This window comes from Podarcis gaigeae, assembly GCF_964106915.1.
Source record: "Podarcis gaigeae genome assembly, chromosome: 14".
NCBI lineage: Eukaryota > Metazoa > Chordata > Lepidosauria > Squamata > Lacertidae > Podarcis > Podarcis gaigeae.
In genome coordinates this window covers 12,596,549-12,609,084 of record NC_139690.1, presented here as the reverse complement: position 1 = coordinate 12,609,084, position 12,536 = coordinate 12,596,549, and the positions used below count along the sequence as shown (strand labels likewise).

The following is a 12,536-nucleotide window of genomic DNA, read 5'->3' as shown; positions in this document are numbered from 1 at the left end:
GCCCTTGAAAATCAGCACCTCACCGGATTTTGCAAGGTCAAAAGAAACAGTCAGCATTCTCATTTAGTTAATCCCGACCTCTCTTTGTGTATGTGACATGCCCTCTGCTCTTAAGCAGATTTAATCAGCACCACAGCTCTTCCTCCACGCCCTGGTGCAACAGTCTCGGCATGCTCAACAGAAAGCTTCCAGACCCGAACTGCCTGGAAATGAACGCAAGATTTGCTCACATTCATTTTCTTATTACTCTGACCTCTGATTCAAGGTTGCTAGTGTCTGGGGAGGAGAGATTTTGTGTTTGTTTTGCTTATATTAGCCAGTACCAGGGGTTGCGTCCTACTCAGAGTAGACCCACTGAACTTAATACGCATGAATAACACAGACCCATTAATTTCAACTTAACAACCCTGTATTTATATAAATAAGAATGGAGACCAGGTCTAGCTTTGGCTGATTGACATCCCATGCCCTTTTAAATGTGTTGTGGGAGGGGGAAGGATTATTGATTTATTTTTGTACTTATTTTTATTATGTATTTTGTGTGTGGGGGGGTTAATATTGTAATATTATATTGTGAACCACCCTGAGATCTACAGATGAAGGGTAGTATTTCAATTTAAATAAATAAATTGTTTTGCCCATAGGCTGAAAGGGAGGGTGTGTCAGAAGGAAAATGAATTTATATTGATTTATATATACCAGCAATTTTGTTTCAATGAAACATTTTTTATGCAACTGTGTGTTTTTAAAGTTTTTTAAAGTTGTCTTCACTTTTTTGTACCCCAATCAGAGATATTTTTTTAATAAACTAAGCAGTAAAGAAATTAAATAATCAATGAATCATCCTCAGTCACCCAAAAGTCTTGCCCAGTGTGTTTGGAACTGCTTCCCCAAACACCCTGTGGGACATCACATCTCTTACTTCCCTCATACCTTTTCTCAAAACCCAACATTTCTATGGAAAGTTAGCACCAGCCCTTAGTTCAGCCTTTCTCAACCTGTGGGTTCCCAGATGTTGTTGAACTACAACTCCCATCACCCCTAGCTAGCAAGGCCAGAGCTCAGGGATGATGGAGTTGTTGTCCAGCAACATCTGGGGACCCACAGGTTGAGAACAGCTGCCTTAGTTCCTTCAGTCTACTGTAGGCTCGGATCACCTCCACAAACAGTAGTATAACAGTCATGGTTTCTCTCCCAAGAATCCTGGTAACTAGTTTGTCAAGGGCGCTGGCAATTGTAGCTATGTGAGGGGTCTCCTAACAACTCTCAGCTCCCTTAACCAATTATAGTTCCTGGGAAACTTTTGACAAAACCATAACCATTAAAAGTGATATAACAGTGCTTTAAATGTATGGTGCAGATGAGGCCAAAGTCACCGGGTGATTCCATCAGTCCAGGCAGGAACAGAAAGAAGCATATATTGCTTCCCTATCTGATCCCTCCCAATATTTTCTTCCATTGTTTTATTTGTGCTGAATGTCAGGTTGTAAACTCTTTAGGGCAAGGACTCTGCAAAGCACTACACACAGTGACAGAGGTGGTTTGTTTGTTTGTTTGTTTTTGTTTTCTGCCAAAAAAAAAATCACCCTGGAAATCTGCCTCCAGTGACCTGTGTAAGGTCGTGAGTTTAAACAAGAGCTGGGAGCTGAGCGGTGGAAGAAATGGCAAGGTGGTATGAAGGCAGACTGCTGGAGATTATGGAGTGTGTGACGTACATGGGTGCATCACCGAGCCGCCACCGTCGCGGCAAGATCAAACACAAGAAAAGATTCCTGTCCCTTTTGAACGTTTGTGACATTTGTGCATTTTGCACAATTTATGCATTTTTTTCACCCTTTCTCCCTGCCTCACCCTCACTCTGGATGCTTCCGAGTACTTACTGTAAGGTAAAGGTAAAGGGACCCCTGACCATTAGGTCCAGTCATGACCGACTCTGGGGTTGCGGCGCTCATCTCGCTTTGTTGGCCGAGGGAGCCGGCATACAGCTTCCAGGTCAGGTGGCCAGCATGACTAAGCCGCTTCTGGCGAACCAGAGCAGCACACGGAAACGCTGTTTACCTTCCCGCCAGAGCGGTACCTATTTATCTACTTGCACCTTGACGTGCTTTCGAACTGCTAGGTTGGCAGGAGCTGGGACCGAGCAACGGGAGATCACCCCGTCATGGGGATTCAAACCACTGACCTTCTGATCGGCAAGTCCTAGGCTCTGTGGTTTAACCCACAGCGCCACCTGCGCTGCACCCTTGAGTACTTACTGTAGGTCATGTAAAATGTATTAGTTTCCAATGTGGCTATTGTGGTAAAATGATTTGGGGGGGAGGGTTGGGGCAGAGATACAGTTCATGCCAAGGTCTGCCAAGGGCACAGCAGTCTCTCCAGTTATGGCTCTGACACCATACAAGTATACAAGATGACCAGCTTACGCTGGGCCAGTCACAGTCCTTCAGACTAATCTCCCTTACAGGGTTGCTGTGAGGATAAAATGGCAATGGAGAGAAGCATCCTTGAACTTCTTGGAGCAAATGTGGGACATAAAGAATAATAAATCAACAGCCTCAATGGGGCTTACATCCAAGTAAAGTTTGACCAGGGATTCCAGCCTCTGCTATTAAGATATGAGACACAGAATCTGCTTTATTTTTCGTTCCAGGTATGAGAACCAGGCTATTCATCAAGTAAGAAGCAGCCTAGGAAATTCTCACAGACTGTAGTGGTTCAAGTGTTGGATTGGGGACAACAAGCTCTACTGAGAATTGAAATGCAGCACGGCTGCCATCCTATTTACCTGGGAGTAAGCCTCAATGGCCACCTCACAAGAAGAGAAGGCTCCCTGGAAAAGACCCCAATGTTGGGAAAGATGGAGGGCACACGGAGAAGGGGACGACAGGACGAGATGGTTGGACAGTGTTCTCGAAGCTACCAGCATGAGTTTGACCAAACTGCGGGAGACAGTGGAAGACAGGATTGCTTGGCATGCTCTGGTCCATGGAGTCATGAAGAGTCGGACACGACTAAACGACTAAACAACAACAACAAAGCCTCAATGAACCCAATGGCTGACTTCAAAATAGACATATATAGATCTACACTGTGAAGCATTTTGAACCCTGATGTACTTTCTTAGCCTTGCCCACCTTGCAGGTTCATGCAAGGATAAAATGGTTGGGTGGGGGAACCAGGAGTGTTTTTTATTATTATTACAATAAAATGTAACAATAAAGAAATATAGTGAGGTACTTATGGAGGCATACATTGTTCTCCACTTTCCATCCTCACAAGAACCCAACAAATTAGGTTAGGCTGTGAGACTATGAATGCCTCATGATTTCCCAGTGAGCTTCATGGCTGAGCAGGGTTTGAATCACACGGCCTCCCAGATCCCAATCCAACAGACTAACTACTATATCACATTGGCCCAGGGTGAAATCAACAACTTCCTTGCTATCCACAAAAACAGGCTGTGTTTCATAATATGTCCCAGGGAAAGCAGGAAGAAGAGAATATTCACAGGCTTACCTGCTTGAATTGTGCAGTGGTTTGTTTGTTTTTAAGTGTCAATTGACCATATGAATAGCAGAACTTGTGATTGCCTGGGATCTGCTAATTATCTCAGTGAGTTCAATTGGGAGCAGACAACATAATGGCCAAAAAATGAACACTTTTGCGTATATAATTTAATAAGTAATAAAACTATCTCCTGCCCAAATCCTTTATGGATTGGCAATTTGTAACCTGTCAATCTCCCCGTGGCTGCTAGATAATGAAAGTCAACAATGGTTCCTTTCTTCAAACAGAAGCACAAATCCAGTAACTGTTTCAGGAAAGGCACTTTTCCTGCTCTCAACATGAGAACACTGTCAGAGTTAAGACAGAAATCCTAAACACACGTTCTAGACACAGAACAGCTTATTTCTGAGGAAATATGCATAGGATATCATGGAAAGATCTGGGAACAGAGTTCAAATCTCTCTTCAGCCATGAAATCACTAGGTGGCCCTCATGCCAGTCACTATTCTCTCAGGTTCAGATACTTTCCCCCATCCTGCAATCTGAAGGGAACAGCATTGGCTGAAATTGCAGGGCTGGTGCAAGAATGATAACAAAAGTGCTTCAGAACCCTGAAGTGCACAGCTATGGATGGTGTGAGAACATTCAATTCTGCAACGCTTCTAAAGCAAAGCAGGTAATATATATATATATCCAACGAGTGCCTTGATAGAACATGTGTCGAGGGGGAGCCATGGCTGTTTAAAGTGGTATATGACGGCTTGAAATGGAAAGGGCAGATGAGGTCAGAGTCACAGTGTGCTCAACTTCTGTTAGTCTGCTGCAGCAAAACAGCAAACAATATTTTCAGTGTAGGACTTGATAGTGGATCAGACCAGGATATTGTATTCCAGAGTGGCTAGCTAGATACCTCCAGGGACCTCACAAACAGAGCCCTTAAGGCAAAATCTCTTTCAGGGGCCTCAGGCCTAGTTGTCAAGCATAGCCCTTCATCAGGGGCATAGGAGTTGGCCATGTTGACTTCTGCCAACAATGCAGACCAGGGGAGGGGGGCAAAAATTGTGCTTCTCCACCTTGGCTTGGAGTGTCTAGGAGACCGCCTACTCACTCCCTTGGCTGCTCCTCCAATTCTTTGGGTGGCTGGTTGAAGGGATGTGGAGAGGGGCACTGAAAATATTGTTTGCTGTTTCGCTGCAGCAGACTAACAGAAGTCGAGCACACTGTGACTCTGACCTCATCTGCCCTTTCCATTTCAAGCCGTCGTATACCACTTTAAACAGCCATGGCTCCCCCTCGACACCTGACAAAGAATTCTGGGAACTGTAGGTTGTTAACGGTGCCAAGAGTTGTTTGGAGAACCCCATTCCCTTCACAGAGTTACAGTTCCCAAAGTATTTTAACAACCAATCCTTCTTTTTAAGGAGATGTCCTTGCAAAGGTTGCAAGGGACATGGGGGCACCAATGCAGCTCCTTCCCAAATGCTCTGCCCTTCATACCTCTTTATCTGGCCTTAGAAACTCTCTCCAGGACACATTCCACCCCCAGCCAAACCCTCCTTCCAGAGGCCATGTCCCTCACCCGCCTTAATTCATGTGTTTGTTGAATGGTTGGAGGGGGGGGGAGTTTGCCAAGTTAGAAAGTATCCTTGAATTCTGATCACAACTCTTGCTTGCCTGGATGGTAGATGGAGCAGGACATGTGAGGATGCTTAGAAACAATTCTACTGTACGAACACAATGTTTATATTTATCACTCCACCTCCTTCTGCCTCTGGCCCTCTACTGGCATGTGGCTCCAAAAGCTTGCCCAGCAGAGAGTGCAGCTACTGGACTCGGAAAGGTTCTCTACCCCTGGCACAGACGTCCCAGATACCCTCTGAAGAACCTGTTGATAAAGATGTGATCCTATGCAATTAAGGGTGCTTCTGCACTATATACTTAAAAGCAGTACCATGCCACTTCAAACATTCCTGGCTTTCCCCAAAGAATCTTGGGAGCTGTCATTATTTAAGGTGCTGAGAGTTGTTGGGACACCCCTATTAGCCTCACAGAGCTGCCATTCCTGGAGCTCCTTAAAAAGAAGGATTGGTTGTTAAAACACTTTGGGAACTGTAACTCTGTGAGAGGAATGGGGGTCTCCGAATAACTCTTGGCACAGCTAACAACCTACAGTTCCCAGAATTCTTTGTCAGGTGTCGAAGGGGAGCCATGGCTGTTTAAAGTGGTATACAACTGCTTGAAATGGAAAGGGCAGATGAGGTCAGAGTCACAGTGTGCTCGACTTCTGTTAGTCTGCTGCAGCGAAACAGCAAACTATATTTTCATTTCATTTCACTTTTAATTTGTATCCCGCCTTTCTATGTTACTATACACAAGGCAGTTTATAAGCTGAAGAAACAACAAAATAGACAGCAGAAAGCACACACCTGATAACAATCTGATCCAATACAGTAAATCTTAATAAAAATTTAACTTTTAAATAAACAACTTGTATCAAAGAAAGCAATATTCAGCGATCCATTAGAATAGTAAACAGTAAAATAAAATATCAGCAAACAATAAACAGTATACAATTACAAAAAAGAGTTTCTAAACTATAATCAATAAAAATAATAATGAGTCCAATGCATAAAATACCACAAAGCAGGGAAAACCATCTAAAAGGATCAAATTGAGAAACGGGGACACAAAATTTATAAAATCATTTTTTTTTAAATGCCCCTGAACTCCACTTCTCTTTTCACAACTGTTTCTGCTGTTCTCAAAGTCATGGTCTGGGAAAGACTCCTAGGGCTGGAGGGTGGGGCAAAACAGGTGGGAAAAGCCATTGCCTGATGGCCAGCAAGGTCTCTCTCCTCTCACAGTTCTTCATCTGGAAACATCTCTCTTTTGAAGACTCCTAGGGCCAAATTTCTTCCAGTTCAGTCTAACTGATGTACATAATTTCTTCATTTTCACAAGACTAGTCGAACGCATTCAACCTGGGTGTAAGCTTTCACAGACTATCCCAATGGAAGTTACTGCCACTGACCTGTCCAATGCATTCATTCAGTGGTGCTCACTTCCTAGCCTCTTTCATAAGTTGGACCAACCTCCTTTTACAGCTGCCTAAGCTAGCTGCCATCACATCATCTATAAACCCATTACAAATGACTTTCATCTGCCCAGATCTACTGTCAATCAATTTGGACAACCACTCGGCATTCTAGTATCATGAGAGAGGGGCGGAATGTCTCTATATCCACTTTTCCCAACAAGACGCATCATTTTATAAGCCTCTACATGTCTTTCTGTGCAATGCAATCCTAAACTCATCTACACAGAAGTACAACTCACTGAGTTCCGTTGTAATGATATCCTTATCAGTATGCACTGAATTGCAGTTTTTACAGTGGAACCGACTAGGTGGGGGGATAATATCTATTGAGTTCAATGGGAATTTTTCCAAGGGAAAAGGATTGTAGCAACCTAATATATACAGAAATATGGAGATATCTGCAATACTGGATTTAAATAAAATGAATACTTTCTTTAAAATGTAGTTTATAACACATGTACTAAGCACTGTGAGTTGACAAGTCTAAACATTTTGATCAGATGCAGCTACACCACATTCTCGAAAGAAGTACAGAATTTGCTGACTGAATTTTCCTATTTTAAAAAGAGAGACAGAGCACAAACAGAATTAAAAGCTAGAAAAGTCCATTTTGCATTTAAAGCTGGAAATTCAGAAGTCAAAAGGTCAGTCAGGCTGGGTAGTCATATGCATTTATGTCCCGGTTTCTCTCCTAATCAAAATCCACTTGAAAAAGAATCCATGTTATTGTTACATTCAAGCAGTACGAATGCAGGGCCCAGACAGACACCGAAAGAAGATCAATAGCAAGTCAACCAAACGCTGTGATTTTAAAGTAAGAATGGCAGTGAAAATGGAAACCACCCAAATGCATACAATTTCTAACCAGTTTTAAGCGGTACTCAGCTTGGACTGTTAAGAAATCAGAGGATTTAGATAACCAGTAAAGGGCGATAGTAGGGGAGGTGTTAGAGAACAGCCACCACAAAAGAATCAAAGTGTGCATACATGCAAGCTTTGAAAAAATAAAATAAAAGAAGCTTTAACTCCTGTGAAATACTTCAAAAGGTATGGCGAACACCCAAAAGACTAAACACATTCATTATGGCATCAGCATTCATGGACTAGAATCTACTTCACCAACCCTACAAAAAGGCTTCTGCCAACATAAATCGCTTGGGTCTTTAAGGTGCTACAACAAAAAGGAACAAAATCATCCCTCTGTGAATTGTAATGTATTTATTTCCCATGTTAAGGGCAACCTCCAGCGGTGTTTTCCTCCCACCGCCATTCTCCGTATAAAGTTAACAGCTCACTTGCAGCCACACCCACACACCCACAAGCTAAATTTCCCCTTTGAAATCAAGCTGGGACTTTTAACAGAGATGTTCTGATGTACTGCATCTCTCTAGGGAGAAAGGACGGCTTAGGAACTCTCCGCCTCAGTAGACCAGCGAGCTTAGCAACTCCATCCACAACTGTCAAACTCAAAAAATATATATGTCCCAGAAGGGCAGTTTGGTTGGATTGGAAGTCCTGTGGCAGTCACAGACACTGTCACTTTGTGCAGACATGCTGGGTTGCGTAATCATTTCTGCAATATTTTGGTCCAATACCATGTTCGGCTGAATACAAAGGCAAAGTAACAGAGGCAATAGAATTGTGGGTTAACAGCAAGGGTGTTCTCGGTCACACCCTATTTGGAATGGTTGAACATGTGATGCGAAGGCAGTATTGATTATGTCTGAACTAAGAGCTTCTCTCCCTTTAAGGTTTGGGGGATGGGGGCAGTCAGGGGAGAGAAGAGACCTTTAACAGCCCATCTCCAGGGTTCTTCGAAGGGATGGGGAATGTGAGAAGTGAAAACCACCAGAGGAGGTGGGGAAGGGGGGGTGGCGTGCAGGAAGAAGAGAGAATAAGAATTCTTCAGCCTATCAACCATAGAGCTGCGGAGTACCCAGCTGGGAGAGTAATTGGAAAGTGGAAACATCCTTAAAAGAATTGCAAGAAAGGAGGAAGAAAGCACTGAAGATTTATTAGAAGGAACTGCCTGGCTGAAAACAGTGCACAGACATGGGAGCCAGCAATATAGACAGCATTAAAGAGGGTGGAGGTTTTTGTAATTAGAGATGCTATAAGATGTGCAAAAAAACAAAAAAACCCCACCTCGCCTCCATAAGAGGAGACACTTCTTTTTCTTCCCTCCCCACTTAAACAGAAGCTGGAAGTTTCCCCACTATGAGTCAATTACTAGCAGATATTATTATGGCATATACTATGCAACGTGTTCTATATGCAGCGTCCTATAATTTCCAGATGCAGCGGGGAGGAAGGGAAGCCACAGCGACCCCCCCCCCCCATTCCTCCCTCTCCACGCAAGATGCACAAATCATGGCTGGTAAAGTCTGGAAAGGAGACAAAACGTCTCTCAACAGCTTCTTGGAAGGGCAAGAATAACACGGCTGCGAAAAGAGAGAGTGAAACAATCACAAAGGAGAAAAGAAATGGGGCGGGGGCGAGGGGGGTCGCGCTGAGGAAAGAACCGAGGGATTTGGGGGGGGTCGTCTTATTAAAATCGCGCGTGGGTTGTTCAGTTTTGCGGCAAATGGGACCGAAGCTTACGCGGGAGCCAGTCCCATTGGACTTACTTCCGAGTAGACCCGGACGAGCTCGTCTGGATATGGAGACGCCGCCCAGCCCGAGTCCGGCGTCAAAAACACTTTGGCCCTCTTCGAAGAGGGCGACTGCGTCGCGTTTAGAGAAGACACCCCCCCTCCCCGCCAGCCCCTGTCCAAACGCTTCTAGCGAGCATTCCCACGTAAGAATAGACCCAGGTGCCAACCCGCCGCCGGCCACACCCACAGCGCTGCCTCACCGGCTGGCCAAGTCCGCCTGGAAGCCCCGACGGCAGCGAGGGAAGGGAAGCAGCGGCAGCCGCGACGGGGAGCCGGCCTCGCTCTCGCTCCGCTCCCCGCGTCGTTGGGTCGTTTTCCCCGACCGCCCGGCGAGGTCTGTCTCCGCTGGCGGCGAAGAGGTTCTCCGCCCGCGCCAAACTCCCCTCGCGGTTTCACTTCAGCCGAGCCCGCCTCCTCGGCCCTCCCACAGCCATTCGCGGCTGCCTGGCGGCTCCCGGCGAGGAGGGAGGCAGGCAGGCAGGCGAGCGGGCGCGCGCGCGCGCGGGCAGGAGACCCCAACCTCTCATGCGCTCTCCCTCGCCGCCCGCGCGCTCCTAAGGTTGCGCGAGTTAGGCGCGCGTCAAGCTCTGGACGCCGGGGGATTCGATTCGGATCCGGCTGCGAAACGTGCGCGCGAGAGACACCCACACACGAACATACGCAGTGAGGGGCGATTTAAGGTCCTCTTATTGCAGCTGTGGGGGACGCGTGGCCCTCCAGACATCGGAATGCTGCAATAGCCTGAGCATTGGTCATAAAACGTAACCCTAGAATTGTAAGGTTGGGAGGGACCCTGCGGATCACCAATCCAGTGGTCCCCAACCCTTTTTTGGCCATGCTCCATCTAGTAAAGGTAAAGGGACCCCTGACCATTAGGTACAGTCGTGACCGACTCTGGGGTTGCGGTGCTCATCTCGCTTTGTTGGCCGAGGGAGTCGGCATACAGCTTCCGGGTCATGTGGCCAGCATGACAAAGCCACTTCTGGTGAACCAGAGCAGCACACGGAAATGCCGTTTACCTTCCCACCGGAGCGGTACCTATTTATCTACTTGCACTTTAACGTGCTTTCGAACTGCTAGGTTGGCAGGAGCAGGGACCGAGCAACGGGAGCTCACCCCGTCACGGGGATTCGAACCACCGATCTTCTGATCAGCAAGTCCTAGGCTCTGTGGTTTAACCCACAGCGCCACCCGCGTCCCTATTATGCTCCACCTATGCATTTCTAAAATCCTTATTTCCCACCCCACCCTCACCCATATCATTCTTATTATTAAAAAAGTGAACTCCTATTCCTGTGGAGTAAACCTAAAAGGCTAGTACAAGCTTCCAAATCGCCCCCTTAAAAATCAAATTGCCCCCCTGTGGGGCGTGTGCCCCACATTGGGAACCACGGATCTAGTCTAACTCCTTGCAATGCGGGAATATGCAGCTGTCCCACATGGGGATCGAACCTGCAACCTTAGCATCATCAGCACCATGAGCTGTCCAGGGGTCCATCTAGGTCTGCATAGACTAGCAGTGGCTCACCAGGGTTTCAGGCAGGAATCTCTCTCACCTGGGAGCTTCTGTGTGAAAAACAGAAGCTCTAACCCCGAGCCAAGTCCCTTCAAAGCGAACTGACTTAATTTGTGCCCCTCAGGCTGATGCTTGCAAGGTGGGTGCTTTGTCAGTGAGCCATGACTCGTTCCTATGTCTACCACCATTGTCGGCCATTGGCTGTGCTGGCTGGGGCTTATGGGACCCAGCCATGGGCAAAGTTGGGGGTGCCTACAGGCAGAAAAGGAGAGCAGGACCAGCCCACCTATGAAGCAAGGTGAGACAACTGCTTCAGGCAGCAGGATCCACAGGGGCTTCACTTCAGGTCCCAATGTAGATCTTTATTCCATCCTTGTTGCCAGTGTAAATCTTCACTCTTCACCCTTCACTCTTCAGATCTTCATCCTTGTGGGGAGCAGGGATGCCATTTTGTGGTTCACCTCAGGTGCCAAAATGTCTTGGGCCAGCCCTGAAGAAGAGACAATCAAGCCTTTGGAAATCCATGGGCTTACAATGCAATGCTGCTCATGCCTACTCAGAAGTAAGTCCCTTTGGTGTTTAAATGGCTCCCCCTCCAAAAAAGATTGCTGCCTTAAAACCTGTGGACTTCAGAGAACTTGACTCATTCAAAACAAAAGCATTTTTGCATGAACATCACAAGTATAAATCGAGCCTGATGAAAAATCCACGGGCTGTCATCTTCTTTCAATATTGTACTTCTGGGTTCTAGATGGGCCTTCCAGGCTGTTAAATCATCTTGTGTTTTGCCACAAACAAGTATTCAGATTCTCGACAGAAATGGATGCGTCTGAGCTAAATGGAGCTCAATGCTGTCCGTTATTTCATTAAGAATTTTTACTTGCAAACATAACAAAGAGAAATGGATGGAGAGATAAAGGCATTGCTAGCTGGCAATAACAACAAGAAGATGCTATCATTCCTAATTTAAATGTCTGGATTAATATATGCAGTCCGTATGTCTAATGATGATGGCTATCAGAAGTCTTCAGACCACTGGAGATGCAGGGATTGAACCTGGGACCTTCTGCATCCAAGGCAGAAGCTCTGCCACTGAGCCACAGCCCTCCCCCAGAGAAGCCCACAAGTTCCTCTTCAGGAGCCTGCAAATTCAGCCAGCCTTGGCATGCCATAGTGTGGCTTACCTTGTCTTCATATCAGAGTGGCATCTATTTCCTATTGAACTGCATTATCTTCCCCTTGGATCCATGGGGAACCTTTATCTCCTTGTTCTCTCTTTACCTTTAATTTCTTTTCTAATCTTCTAGAAGCCTTTGTCCTCCAGATGTTCTTCTGAGAAGCACCACATGCCCTACGATCCCTTCAACCACTCCTTCCTCCTTCCTGTGCTCCCCCCCCCCCCCAGTTTAATCTCACCTATTGTTTGCATTCCTTGCCCTCCTCTCCTCATATACTAGGGTGTGTTGAGGGTTTTTTGTTTGCTTCTTCAAATCCTTGCGGTTCCCCTGAGCCTCCTCCCCTTCCTTTGTCTTTTCCAGTCCTCCTGTGTCTCTTTTGCCCTCTCTGTAATGCAATCCAATTCACTCCGGTTTTTTATTCATCTGAGGCTTAGGGACACCATCCATAATGAGGGTGCATTGACTTACTGCCTCCTCCCCATCTCTGGATATTCAACAGCCTCTTGACTCCAAGCAACTCTCCCTCCCCACCCCCTTTCCCCCAGTTCCCATCCCCAGCTGACACTGCAAATGCTCTTCAGCAA

At 46.2% G+C, this 12,536-nt stretch overlaps 1 protein-coding gene across 2 annotated transcripts in view; it reads right to left on the bottom strand.

Moving 5' to 3' along the window:
• The window catches only part of SEMA6D (semaphorin 6D), a 415,862-nt gene extending 406,158 nt beyond the window's left edge, over positions 1–9,704 (bottom strand). The window contains exon 1 of one of the 2 annotated variants that reach the window (XM_083712525.1): positions 9,459–9,704. The gene's annotated coding sequence lies outside the window, so the exon portion shown is untranslated. The remainder of the gene's footprint in view (positions 1–9,458) is intronic. The other variant, XM_083712528.1, reaches the window with a different exon arrangement.
• Positions 9,705–12,536: the final 2,832 nt, after the last annotated feature.